This window comes from Macrobrachium rosenbergii, chromosome 5 (genome assembly GCF_040412425.1).
Source record: "Macrobrachium rosenbergii isolate ZJJX-2024 chromosome 5, ASM4041242v1, whole genome shotgun sequence".
Lineage (NCBI taxonomy): Eukaryota > Metazoa > Arthropoda > Malacostraca > Decapoda > Palaemonidae > Macrobrachium > Macrobrachium rosenbergii.
Window position 1 is genome coordinate 17,787,712 of NC_089745.1, and position 12,914 is coordinate 17,800,625.

Sequence of the window (12,914 nt, forward strand, 5' to 3'; positions counted from 1 at the left end):
AATAATACTTCGACCTTACACGATTCAAGTTGCACGGATTCACACACACGAACTTTTCACAGGGACCTAACTAATTGGTATACGCGATTTTTTCACAGACACACGAAATTCTCGAGAAACCCTGCAGGATTGGTTATGTTGCATTTTTGAAGTAATTTACAAGTTTTCATGCTTTTATGTGTAAAGTCTGTATGAAAAATGCATTTCATGCTTTTGTCTAAAATCTGTATGAAAAATACATTTTATGCTTTTATGTGTAAAATCTGTATGAAAATGCATTTCATGCTTTTATGTGTAAGATCTGTATGAAAAATGTATTTCATGCTTTTATGTGTAAAATCTGTATGAAAAATGTATTGATTTTTATTTTTGTACATGCATAAAGGTAAAATCAGCACATTCAGTTAGTGTACTTTTGCAAGATGTGATACCCATTTGCAAAGTTACTGCACTTTTCAAAGATGATACCCCTGCAGAAAATGCTTGTTTAGTGTTTGAAGTACATTTATAAGTTTTCATGCTTTTAACTGTAAAATCGATATGGAAAATTTATATTTATATTTTTGTACATAAATATCATACAAGTACTATGTCCATTGGCAAAGTCTTTGTCACTAGGACTTTACATGACCTTCAGATGAGGAAAAGAAGCAGATAGATTGTGAAAGCAACTCGTTAGGTCAGGTCACCAACCTGTCATTTTTCCCCCTTCTCCGGGTCCTTCGTCTGTAGTTATTCATACTCAGTCTAGGCTTTTCCTTTGTTAATGGTTGTTAGTACTGAGAGTAACTCTTTAGCTCTGCCTTCCACTCCCCTTTCAGTTCAGGAAATGAGTATTGAGAAGTTAGAACAGGACATAAACCTTATTTTGGTCAGTACAAGGTTTGTCTGAATTGGTTAGGGAACTGGTCTGGGCCCTCCCATTCACTTGCCCCTCTGGTTTTCATGCTCAGAGTGTCACTTAATACGTTAGCCAAAAGATCGTTTTGGTAAACGTTAATCTTTGCAACGTCTGCGACTTCTATCATCATTGGCACTTAGTATGAGGAGGGTAGCACTGATAGGGCTATTATATAAGAACTGTACAGTATAGACTTAATAATAATGTGCCTGTAGTGAGTTTTACTTATTCTGATGTTATCTTGACTCAATTGATTGTTTAACCAATTTCATCATCCATTGCTTATTCTAAATCCTTGTCTGCTAGCCTGTTCCGCTTTCTCCGGCGAAATACACTTGTTCGTTCTTTACATGGTTTTTTTGGCTATCTGCAAATCTCTTACTTCTGCCTCGATTAATGTTTCTCTTGCCAATCCTACCATGGCTACAGTATCTTCTGTTGTTTGCAGACTAGATATTATTTTAGCTACTAAGCTTTCTAAGGATGTGTTGTATAGGAATGCTCTCAAATATGTTGACTTACTTTTGGATGAGGCAGTGAGTTGTTGTAACTCCTCTTGCCTCCTGCCTCCCAACATTTCCCATTTTCTTTGGTGCCTTGTTTTCTTTTGCGCAGCTGACTTGTGTCAGCTCAGCTGAGTTGCTTCAGACTGCATTTCCCTGTCTCCCTTTCATCGAGTCACGGATGCATTACAGGTACTTGGCTGCTGTCGACGTCTGGTGGAAGAAGAGTTTGAATCAGAGGAATCTCTTTTGGTTTGATCAGCGTTTGCTTGAGCGGCACACTTCGCTTTATCCTCATTTAGTTTAGGAAAGAGGCCACTTAGAGAATAGCTCTTGATTGTCTTTGAGTATTTCCATACCCTTTAAATATTTGGAGAAAGAGAACTCAAGCTTTCTTCTTCAGTTAGAGCGCGTTTCGTAATTTATCTCAAACTGGCTCATAAAGCTCCCTTTAAATCTGCCGGAGCTTGTCTTCTGATTTTGATGAAGTCGCGCAGCACTGCCTCTTATGATGCAGATGCTTAATCGGCACTTGCACTGTCTCTGATCAAAGATTCAGTTTCCTGTATCTCATTCTTTTGAAGAAATGAACTCGAGACTGACAAATGCTTTGGACGTGTGTGCTTGTGGCGCCAGCTTAGGGAGTTTGTGGAACCAGCTTTAAGTATTTTGGGTGCCGGTGGGAGTTTAGCAGGGAAGAATGTTAGTTTTTAACTTTCACAGTCAAACCTGTTTCTGACATTGCAGGCTAATGTCCTTGTACTAATACTAACTCGGTTTGGAAGAAGTGAGAACACTTACGTTACTATCTGTAGTAAAGGCTTATGCTGCACAGGATATGGTAGTTGTTTTGGTTTCTTCTGTGGGACACCTTCAAAGTCTGACTCTCTTTAAGGCTAGTTCAGTTGGTAGGGGGTTGTAAATTGGAGAGAATGAAATGGAACACGCATCAGTAATTCACTAGGATTTTACCTCTGGCCTTTTCTTAGCTCCATAAGCAACTGGCCATTGGCTATCAGTGTTGGATGTATTGAGACTGAACAACATTATGAATCTGTCCCCATGCTTTTTCTAAATGAACAATGGGATAATTCGGTGGATATGCAGGAGACATTTTTCTCATACCTAGTACGGTTATCCCTGGTCAGAAATTAAATTATAGCAAACAGATTGCTCTGTTGAGTGAAATAAACAACAAGATATTGGTTTGATAGTTCATTCTGTGGAAGGACAATATTTTGGTGATTGAGGATTCCGGAAGAACAAAACTTCCTACAGAGTGGTCATTACATCTGCAAGTTTATCAGTTGCTGTGGGATTAGAGGAGCACTCAATTGTGGACTTATTAGCATGCAGATGAACAGGAAAGACCAGTCTGTTACTACTTTGCGGGCCATCAGGCTTGAGCATTGGATGCATTTCTTTGTTTGGTCTGATTCAGACTCATATGCCTTTCTCCTTTAGCTACTCTGTGGAAGTATTGAGCAAATTTCGGGTACAAGAATTGCTCAGTGACTCCTGTAGAGTCCTAGTAGCCTCAGAGTGAATGATTTTCAGACTTTCTAGCACTCTCAGTAGATGTCTCTCTTATTCTTCTGTTAAGGAGAAATCAACTCACACTACTGAGTTTCATGTGGTTCCAGTAAGTTCTGCATCTCACACTTAACTCCTTGAAGATGCTCAACTGTCTCCTCCCAGTAAGTGAATTTCCAAAGGTATCATGGGTTCTATCCTTAATCAAGTAGAAAAAACTGGCTTCTATCAGTAGCAGCTGTTTGTGTGTTGCTCAGTGTGCCGTTGTAGAGGAATTTTCAGCACCTGCACCCCTGTTGACATCAAAGTTTCCCTACTTTCTTAGATATAATAAGAGTTTTTCACTGTCTACTTTCAAGGTCATCGTTCCATGCTTTCCTAGGTATTGCGTCATGCAATTAGATATGGTGTTGAGATCAGTTGAGACTGAAGCCCCTACAACTTGGTATCAGTCTCTCTCTCTGGAAATTAGAAGCATGACTAAATTTTATCTGCAGATCCTTTTGAGCCTCTGGAATGAGTTCCATTGAAGTATTTGCTACAAAACTTTTATTTAGTACTGTTGGCAGTTAAAAGACTAAATTTATTGCAAGCACTGTCCTTAAGGCTGTTGTAAAGGGAATGCTAGTTTATCTTTTTGTCTTAGAGCTGAAAATGATGTTATGGCTAAGTTTTTCCGAAAATTGTAAGAATTCCAATTTAATCTCTGGAGGGGAAGAAGAGGAAACATTTCTCTGTCCTTATTTAGATAGTTTAAGCCTGGACGAGGCAAAATTATAATTTTGCTTTGTGATTTTAGAAAACCTAGAACGTCTCTCTCAGTCAAAAGTTAAGCCGGGAATATGCCAAATTGACCTTTTGTTTTGTGGTTTTAGTAAACCTAGAGTGTCATTGTCAAAGGTTAAGCCTAGTAGAGTCAAAGTTAACCTTTTGTTGTTTGGTTTTAGAAACCTAGGACATCTTTGCCAAAGGTTTAAGCCTGGAGGAGGCAAAGTTAGCCATTTGTTTTGTGGTTTTAGAAAACCTAGAATGTCTTTGTCAAAGGTTAAGCCTGGATGAGGTAAAGTTAACATTTGTCTTTTGTGGCTTTAGAAACCTAGAATGTCTTTATCAAAGAACACGGGGTTCTCTGTGACATATTTGATCAAGCCAGCGCACGAGAGCTAGCTCCATACCTTTTACTTTTATAGAAGGTAAACATTCATAATTAAGAGCTGTTGCAACTTCATTTAGTTTTATGACAATTTGTTGCTTGAGGATGGGATTAAGGCGGTGCAGTAGAAGTGCAATTAGGTTTCTGCTGCTCACTACCTTAGTGTGCAAAATTATGTTTGAAAACAGTAAACCCCTCAGTCCACTACTAGTAGTGGGTAAAGTCTTTTACTGAACTGAAGAAAGAGCAATCTTTTAGGTTCTTTGTTTTAAATCCCGGGTTTTAATATTTTGGGGAGCGTGAAGGTACATGTATTGTACTGGAGCATACCTGTATATCATAAAGGTATTTATTTTAGTGACTGCCGTTTTATATGGCTTTTATTAAAAGACCCGGGCACAGGGGTCTTGTCACACCACTTCTGTTTCATTCTGGCTGAACTGAAGCTGCTTTCTCTGCAAAGCTGCTCTTCACTGCACACGTATGAGACCCTTGCCCCTGAATAGAATCCAAATTCTGGCAGCAGTAAGACCCAGAAAGGATTCCAGATCAGGTAAGAATGTTTTGGGTTTCATGCAGGAAACCTTTAGCTCGATTGGCTGAGCAGAATTTGTCTAGCTGCACTACCCGCCATCCTCTTCTCAATGTTGGAATCAGCTATCTTTAACAGTATGTAAGATTCAACCCAAATAAATATAAATTTTTGTAATAAAATTTATTATTTGGATACTTACCTATTGTTAAAGTAGACCCCACCCAGCCTTCCCACAACTTAGTGGACTGTCAAGGAAAATTCTGACGAGCTAAAACATTCGCAGCATACCTGGTGAAGAACAGTTGTACTAGACAGTCATCGGGCAGCCATTCAATCTTTTGCTTGAATGCCGACTCGTCTATCAGTGCGGAAATACAGTATAAGCTTTTTTAACAGTGGGTAAGTATCCAAATAATAAATTTTATGATGAAAATTTATATTAAGTATGATGTCTTTCATAGGTCAAATTTGATGGGAGCCAGTGAAGTGATCATAAATGGTGCCTATCTGTGGGTGTTAGAGATCATTTTGAAAGTGGGTTCCATGGTCAGACAAATGTAGGAATGTGTGCATCTTCCCCTAATGCACCTCTTGTATCATAAATCACATTCATCCTCCATAGGTGATCCTGGTTTCTTTATAGTCAAGATTTTTCAAAATTGCCAGTTTTCCAAAAAAAGAGGTTAAGGCTGATTTTTCATGCTAGGTTGGTAGGAGAAACATTCATACTGGGTTGGTAGGAGAGACATTTATGCTGATCATATCACAAATGGCCTTCTCTTTCTACAGATGACAGGTGTTCATGAATATCTGGTAATACAGTTTGTTAAATGGTGGCATTATTGCCCTTTTTTTATGGTGTGCTGGATATCTTGATTTACCTATCCATTATTAACAAGAACATGGGAGATTTTGTCAAGCTCTTAATGAATGGCAGTGGGACAAGGCTCTCCTTGTATATGTTGACATCAGATTATGTAGGTACCTTGTTGAGCATTCTCTATTCCTGTTTGTGCAGAGAGACAGCTGTGTAGCTGTAGTAGTAACTTCTGTTGGGAATTTCCCATCTTCCTGGGTCCCTTGAACTTCCAAGAAGAGCAGCATGTATTTGGTATTGAGCTTCAGGGAGAAGTTGAGCTCGGAATCATCAGTAATGGCACCACGTAGATCTTGTAGTGTTTCTTTGATGGAGAGAAAGGTAACTTCTGCCTACCTGCTGTAGGTGAAAAGAATTTTTCATAGGGTGATCACAATTTCATTAGAAGTCCCCATGTGAAAATGTGCAAAGAGGACTCATAGGAGTTGCCCTGTGACAACACCATCTTTTTTCACTTAAGACTATGTCCACTGTGTGACCTGAAGAGTACCTTGGTGCTTAGCTTCAGGAGCTTCTTTCTGGATGAATCAGGAAAGTTTAGTGGAGGAGTGCTGTTGTCCCATTATACCAAATCAAGGATTGTTAGGACATTGGTGAGCAAGGTTTTCATGTCTAGGGATGCCTTGGTTCCCTGGGTCATCACCCTCTGGAACCTCTGCTAAAGTTCCTCTGCCAATTGAAAACAGTATGTAGAGGGTGTAAAAAAAAAATTAAGTTTTTCAGTAATTTGGTATATGGGTATGGGAATGTAGCTGATAACTGGGCATAGTGAGTTTCCAGCCTTAAGGGTGTTGAGATTTCCATAGATACGCTGTAGTAGTGTTCATGATCCTCTTGAATCAGATGGAAGTGATATCCCCCTCTGGATGCACATTGATTACAGGTTTTAATTTTTCTTTGATATCTTCAGTAGGGTATGTATTATTTGTTTGAATATGCTACTGTCACTGAGAATGTTGTACTGGTTTTCATAGTACTCTTCAGTGTAGATAGAGATGAAGGCATTAACTGTATTAGCTCTCCTGAAGGTGATGTATTCTTAGTTCTGGAACTTCTTAGCTGCTTTCCAGAAGTACTGACTCAAGATGGAGATGGTTTAATTTCGGTTCTGAGTACAGAACTTCAATGTGACAGGAATATACACAGTAGAAATGGAAGCTACTTGAATCTTTCAGTGGTTGAAAGGCTAAGCCACTGTCACTTCTTCACCAGACCTAAAGGCATAGGTTTGAATCCTGGCCACGGTAGATGGACTTAGCCTACATATAATTCCTTTTGTAAGTTATTCTTGAAGGAAAGTGAATTTGGTGTGACATTTGAGGTTCATTGTATTATATATATATATATATATATATATATATATATATATATATATATATATATATATATATATATATATATATATATATATATATATATATATATATATATATATATATATATATCTGTATGTATATTATATAAGTATATAAACGTAAGGAATTGTGATCTTATACATTGAAAAGATATTTTATAGGTTTAATGTTGAAAAAGTATTTTTTGTTGTAGCAAACTCATTGTATATCTACTAAATTGGTTTTATGTATTTGATAATTAAGGGAGGTCGAAAACTTTGGCAAGAAGATTTCGAACGTCGGTTTTGGATGTGTATAGTTTTTTGCTTTTTCTCTGGATTCAGTCCGTCAGAGAAAATGCTCTTCATTAAAAAAAGAAATGAAAAAAAAGACCACTAATGCATGCCGGGGAATTTTTTGACCTTTCGAGCACACTTATTCAAACACTTCTCTGGACCAACCCGAAAAGTACAAAAAAAAAAAAAAAAAACGTAGTGGGGAAAAATGCTTCTCTTTGTGAATTGCGCTGGAGATCGTCGCGAAAAATCCCCCGCTTTGGTCAACATTTTGAAATGATTTAAATTCCATATCCTTTTCATTGCGTGGTAGCTGGTAGTCATGCTTTCGTGTGTGTAGCCTTTTATGATCAAATTTTGGTGCGTGTGTGTACCTTAGCATAGAATAATGATAAGACATTATCATTCAGTCACGTTGACAAAACCTTAGAAACTTTCTCACACGTATTTTTTTTTCACTGTCTTTGAAGGGGGTCGACCTGTGAGCCTATATTTCTGCTTCTAAGTGATGTATTAACTTAATTTATATCCATTAAAAGTCACGTAATGAATAGAAATAATTTATGGAAGAATATATTTAATTTCCGTTGAGTTGGTTTGGACTATTTGGCTTTGTGACAGATATGGTGTTAAAGGGGGAAAGGAATCCTGGTGAATATCTGTCAGGAACCTCCCATCAGACAGAGATGAGTGATCTCTTCCATATACAGCGTCAGGCGTTATGATCCTAATTCACATTGAGGCAATTACTCTCCCAAGAGTAATTGCTTACTATTGATTCAGAAGTTTTTGTGTGGTTTTTCAAGCCTTGATATCGTCTTTAGATGATTATGATGTCCATTTAACCCCACAGAATAAGGTTAGCTAGTTTATCTTCTCAAATTATGATGGAGTAGACGCATGCATGTTGAATTTTGTAACCCTGAAAGTGAAGCTTCGTGCGCCGTTACCATGGTTATCTGAATTACGTATATTGTTAATTAATGTTTATAAATATCTGTTTGTTTGTTTATCTCTCATTGTATTTTCTTTGGTTCAATTTTTCACTGTTTGCACGCTTGGGAATTTTGTTATGATGGAGCCTGCGTTTGAAAGTTAGCATCCTTTCGGGCTTGAACCATTTCATCACTCAGATTTTGAATGTTTATGAAGCACCCTGCTAATACAATTTCATTTGAAGATTCTTATCTTAAAAGTACCATATTTATTTATATAAGCAGCTCGATATCGTTACTTTTATTTCCATTGGTAGTTTCTATTCCAGATAGGCTACGAATGGTTCAAGGATTTTCGTAGCCGCATAAATTAGATTTTATGGCTCCATGAGATAGGCAGATGGATGTAATTTAATTTTGAATGTTTACGATTTGACTAAAGGGGGACACTTGGCTTATTAAGGGTTACAGCGACCATATCCTTGACCAGTCATTTCCTGTGAATTGTTTATACCAGTGGTTCTTAACCTTTTTATTACCACGCCCCCTCTGAGAGTTGGTCCTTCCCTCCACGCCCCCCCTTGCATCTATGAATAAAATTCCCTCCCAGATTTAAAGGAAAATGAAAATTGAAGAGAAAGAAAAGAGGGGTGTTTTTATTCTTAAGCCCAACAAGTCTAATTAGAGTAGTAGACTATAGAAAACTAACGTTATAAGGCAGTACGTTTACGTTTTTTATAAACTTCTGAATATTAGTTCCTCACTCTTGTTAAGAAAATAATGAATGTAATTAGAGAATTTTTAATTTTTCCCTTGGGCTTGCGCGCCCCCCCCCCATGGAAATTGCTGACGCCCCCAGGTTGAGAACCACTGGTTTATACAGTTGTGATGTCATGATGCATTTGCTTCCCATGCACGTTGTTGAAGTCCCACACTAGCTTAAGCGTGCTTGCAAGTACAAATAGACATGGGTTATGTACCAGTCGGCGCTGTTGTTTCCTGGTAATGTCACACAAGCTAATTTCAGTCACCTTGATCAGTACAGTACTCAGAAATGCTGCACATTCCAGTGTAGTGTAGGTCTACCTGTAAATACAGGTAGATCCAGACACTTGTCGTGATCGTATTTGTCATTATTACTTTTAACTAATAGTAGTCATTATTTCAGGTGTGGGCGATTTGGGATAAGTTTTGAGTAGTGATAATTAACAAAAGTGTGGCGTTGTCGACTCTGGGCAGACGGTTGCACTGTTTGCTAGGAAGCGACGACATGGCCTTCATCTTGGAACGATAAGGTAAGCTGGCATTCGAGAGATACATATTAGTAGTAGTAGTCTTAACTTATTCTGATGTTATCATTACTTAGTTTTTTTTTGTGCAGATGGAAACGTGAGTAAATGTATTTAATGTGTGCGTCTGTTTCAGTGCAGAAGTGTATGCCTTTTTGCATGTTTATTTTTAAAAAATTCATTTTCATTCATTATTCAGTCCCAGTGCTTGGCCTATGGTCTAGACCTGGTACTCCATTTCATTTTAGTCCTCTGGGCCTGCCCTGTGAGAGTCGTTAATTAGCTCAGTAGTCTGGTTAAACTATTTTGATAATAATAATAGTCAGTTTTATGAGTCCATAATTCTCTCTCTCTCTCTGTCTCTCTCTCAAGATGTTCCTTTTCAGTTTTTTGTTCCCGCACGGATACAAACCCACAACTCCTGTGGTTAGGAGTATCCTTATCACATGATGTTGTGTGTTTGTATGTTAGGAAAAATACAAACTTCTGTTTTAGTTTGTAATTTTTATGACCTTCCTCAAGGCAGTGGTACCGTACCCATATTTGAACAACTCAATAGATATCCTCACCAGTTATTATACAAGTTTCATACATAGTATTCCTTATATTGATTCTTTTCAGTTTTTTATTTAATAATTTATTCTGGATAGCTGTATGGAGGGAACCTCGACTCATAGGAACTTATTCATATTTTTATTACATACACTACAATCAGCTGATTTCATGAACACTGTTTTTACTGTAAATTCAAAATATGTTAATTGATAATGTGGTAGGAAAGAAGAGTAAATGTTGTCTTAATACCCTATCATCCCTTGAGGTTTCCAGGAATCTAATCCAGACCACAATCGTTAAAATTCAGTTGTTGCTCTCTCCATTACACTCACCTCACGCAGTGCACTGTAGGCATTACTTGAGGTTCTTTACAGCACCCCTTTGGCCCCTAGCTGCAACTTCTTTCGTTCCTTTTACTGTTATGTACCTCCGTTAATACTGTCTTCCTTCCATCTTGCTTTCCACCCTCTATTAACAGTTGATTCATAGTGCAACTGCGGAGTTTTCCTCCTGTTACACCTTTCAAACCTTTTTACTGTCAATTTCAGTTTCAGTGCAGGATGACTTCATAGGTTCCAGCGCTTGGCCTTTGGCCTAAATTCTGTATTCTACTCTACTCTCCATTACACTACACAATTTATTAATTTTCATGCATTTCCTTGTCAGTATAGGGAAGTATTGTTGCCTTGTCAGTAGAGGGAAGTATTGTTGATGCATACTCTGTTCTAGTTAAGTTAAGGATGTAATTTTCCATATATGTTTGAAACAGTGTATGGAGTTTATTTTTTAAGTCCTTGACATCTCTGATATTGTTGGCTAAATTTTGGTTTACTGAGTGCATGTAGAAAAGTGACCTATCCTTGCAACAAATAGTTTTGAGGAAAATATTAGTTTTGCTTTGCTTTTATAGGCCAGATTGTTCTATGACCTTGGTGAATGCCAGCACGATGTATAAATGTGTTTCTTGTCTTTTCAGGTATGCTGCCTTGTCGACAGGTAAGTTCCAAAATATAGCAGGTGGGTGTAGCAGTACATTTGCTGCACTACTGATCAGCATATTATTGTCTTTCACTTTATAATTAATGTTTTAAAACTCCTTAAAATCATTACCTTAACCTAGTCACCTAAGGTTGAGTTTATAAATGTTGGCTTTAAGTCCCTTTCATTGCTACAGTAACAATTTACCATTCTAGGCTTGTAATTTGCGCTCTTGGCTTGTAATTTTTTATGTATTATTAGCGCTTTTGGCTTTTTAGTGTCACGGCTTTTAGCTTTTCCTTAAAGTACTAAAGTGTAAGCCATTGTGGTCGATGTTTGCCGTACATTGGGCCCAAATTAATTTTGAAAAATATTGATAAATGTTCGTTATTTTGGTTTCTCATTTCAAGAATGAAGTGTATATGCTGAGAGTATATCTTATTTTTTACCACTGGTATTGAGCGTAACCTAACCTCACCAAGGTGAGCGATATTTTCATTATCGTTGAACCTCACCTAACCTTACTACAAATGCGGTATTAACCATATTTTTACACCCTTATTATTGAACCTAACCTAATCGTGCTGAAGGTGAGATATCGGTTATTGTTTTTATAATGCTCTTGTTTTTGGCATAACCTAACCTTACTGAAAGTATTTGTGGCTCTCAAGGACATCAATAGCCTAACCTAACTAAAATTGATGAATTTTACAATTGTTATTGAGCCTAACCTAACTGTACCATATACTGAACATTGTTATTATTAACCAACCTAACTTAACCTATCAGAGGTGAGATATCAAGGTAACGAATGTTTATCCTAAAATTTGGGGTTTTCTTTATGCAATACTCGTTCGTTTATTTTTTAAGGAGCTTTTTGCTCATGTACGGCATTTTTTAAAAGTACAGTATTGCAGCTTTTGGCATATTTTATTCCTGGCCCGCGTCTTCATTAAAGAATAGTACGTAGTGTAAATTTAGCTGTTGGCGTATTTTCATTTCACGTGTGGCGTTGTGGCTAAAGTAAATGCAGCTCTTGGCATATTTTCAATTTGCGCGTGGCGCTGTGGTTAAAGTAAATGCAGCCTTTGGCATGTTTCAGTTAGTGTGTGGCATTGTTGTTAAGTAAATGCTGCTTTTGGCGCATTTTTAATTCCTGTGGGACTTTACGGTTAAAGTAAATGCAGCTTTTGGCGTATTTTCAGTTTGCATGAAGCTTTGTGGTTAGTATACTTAAGTGGATGTGGGTAAATTTAGGTCAGCAGTATTAGAATTAGATTATTTTAATAGGGTTTAGGTTAGAGTAGTTGTCGTTAGTGAGTTGGATTTAGGTCAGTCCAGTTGGCTTTTAGAGTAGCAGCAAGAGACATGTACTGTGCATATTACCATCCTATTTCAGATATTAAACTGAATTCATTCAGAGCTTTTGTCAATAAAGGTTTCCAGACCTCAAAAAGATGATCTCCAGCTGGACCGTCGGAAGAATGACATGTAAGTTCATTTCTGTTTTAGTAAACGTATTTTGCCTTCACTTGAATTTAATTCCTTGCATGCCATTTTGTCTTGAATTTTGCCAATAAGGCCTCGTGAAGATTTTCTAACATTTCTCTAGTTATGCTTCAACTTGAGTATGACATCCCATGCCAGAGTTTCATATTGATTTAAAATTTTCATCAAACAAAACGTTACGGGAATGTTTTCGTTAAAGTAATGCTGTTAGAACATTCTTGAGGCATGTTTACAGTTCACATCAAGTCGTTTTGAGTCACACTCACAGAATCGGCATTAAAAATATCCAGTAAATGTACAACATCTTAGTACTCAATTACATACTTTTGCTTGCACTAATCAAAGTGACATGCAAAGTTATATGCATTTTACATTCCTACAAGAAAGCCAGCAGTTTTGTAAGTTTACGGTAAGCAAAACTTAATTCATGCTTGAAGGCTCTTATTTCATGATCGTTGAGCCGTGTAAGGTTAAAGCTGGTGTAGTGAATGAGGAAATTAACCAAACTTGTCAATT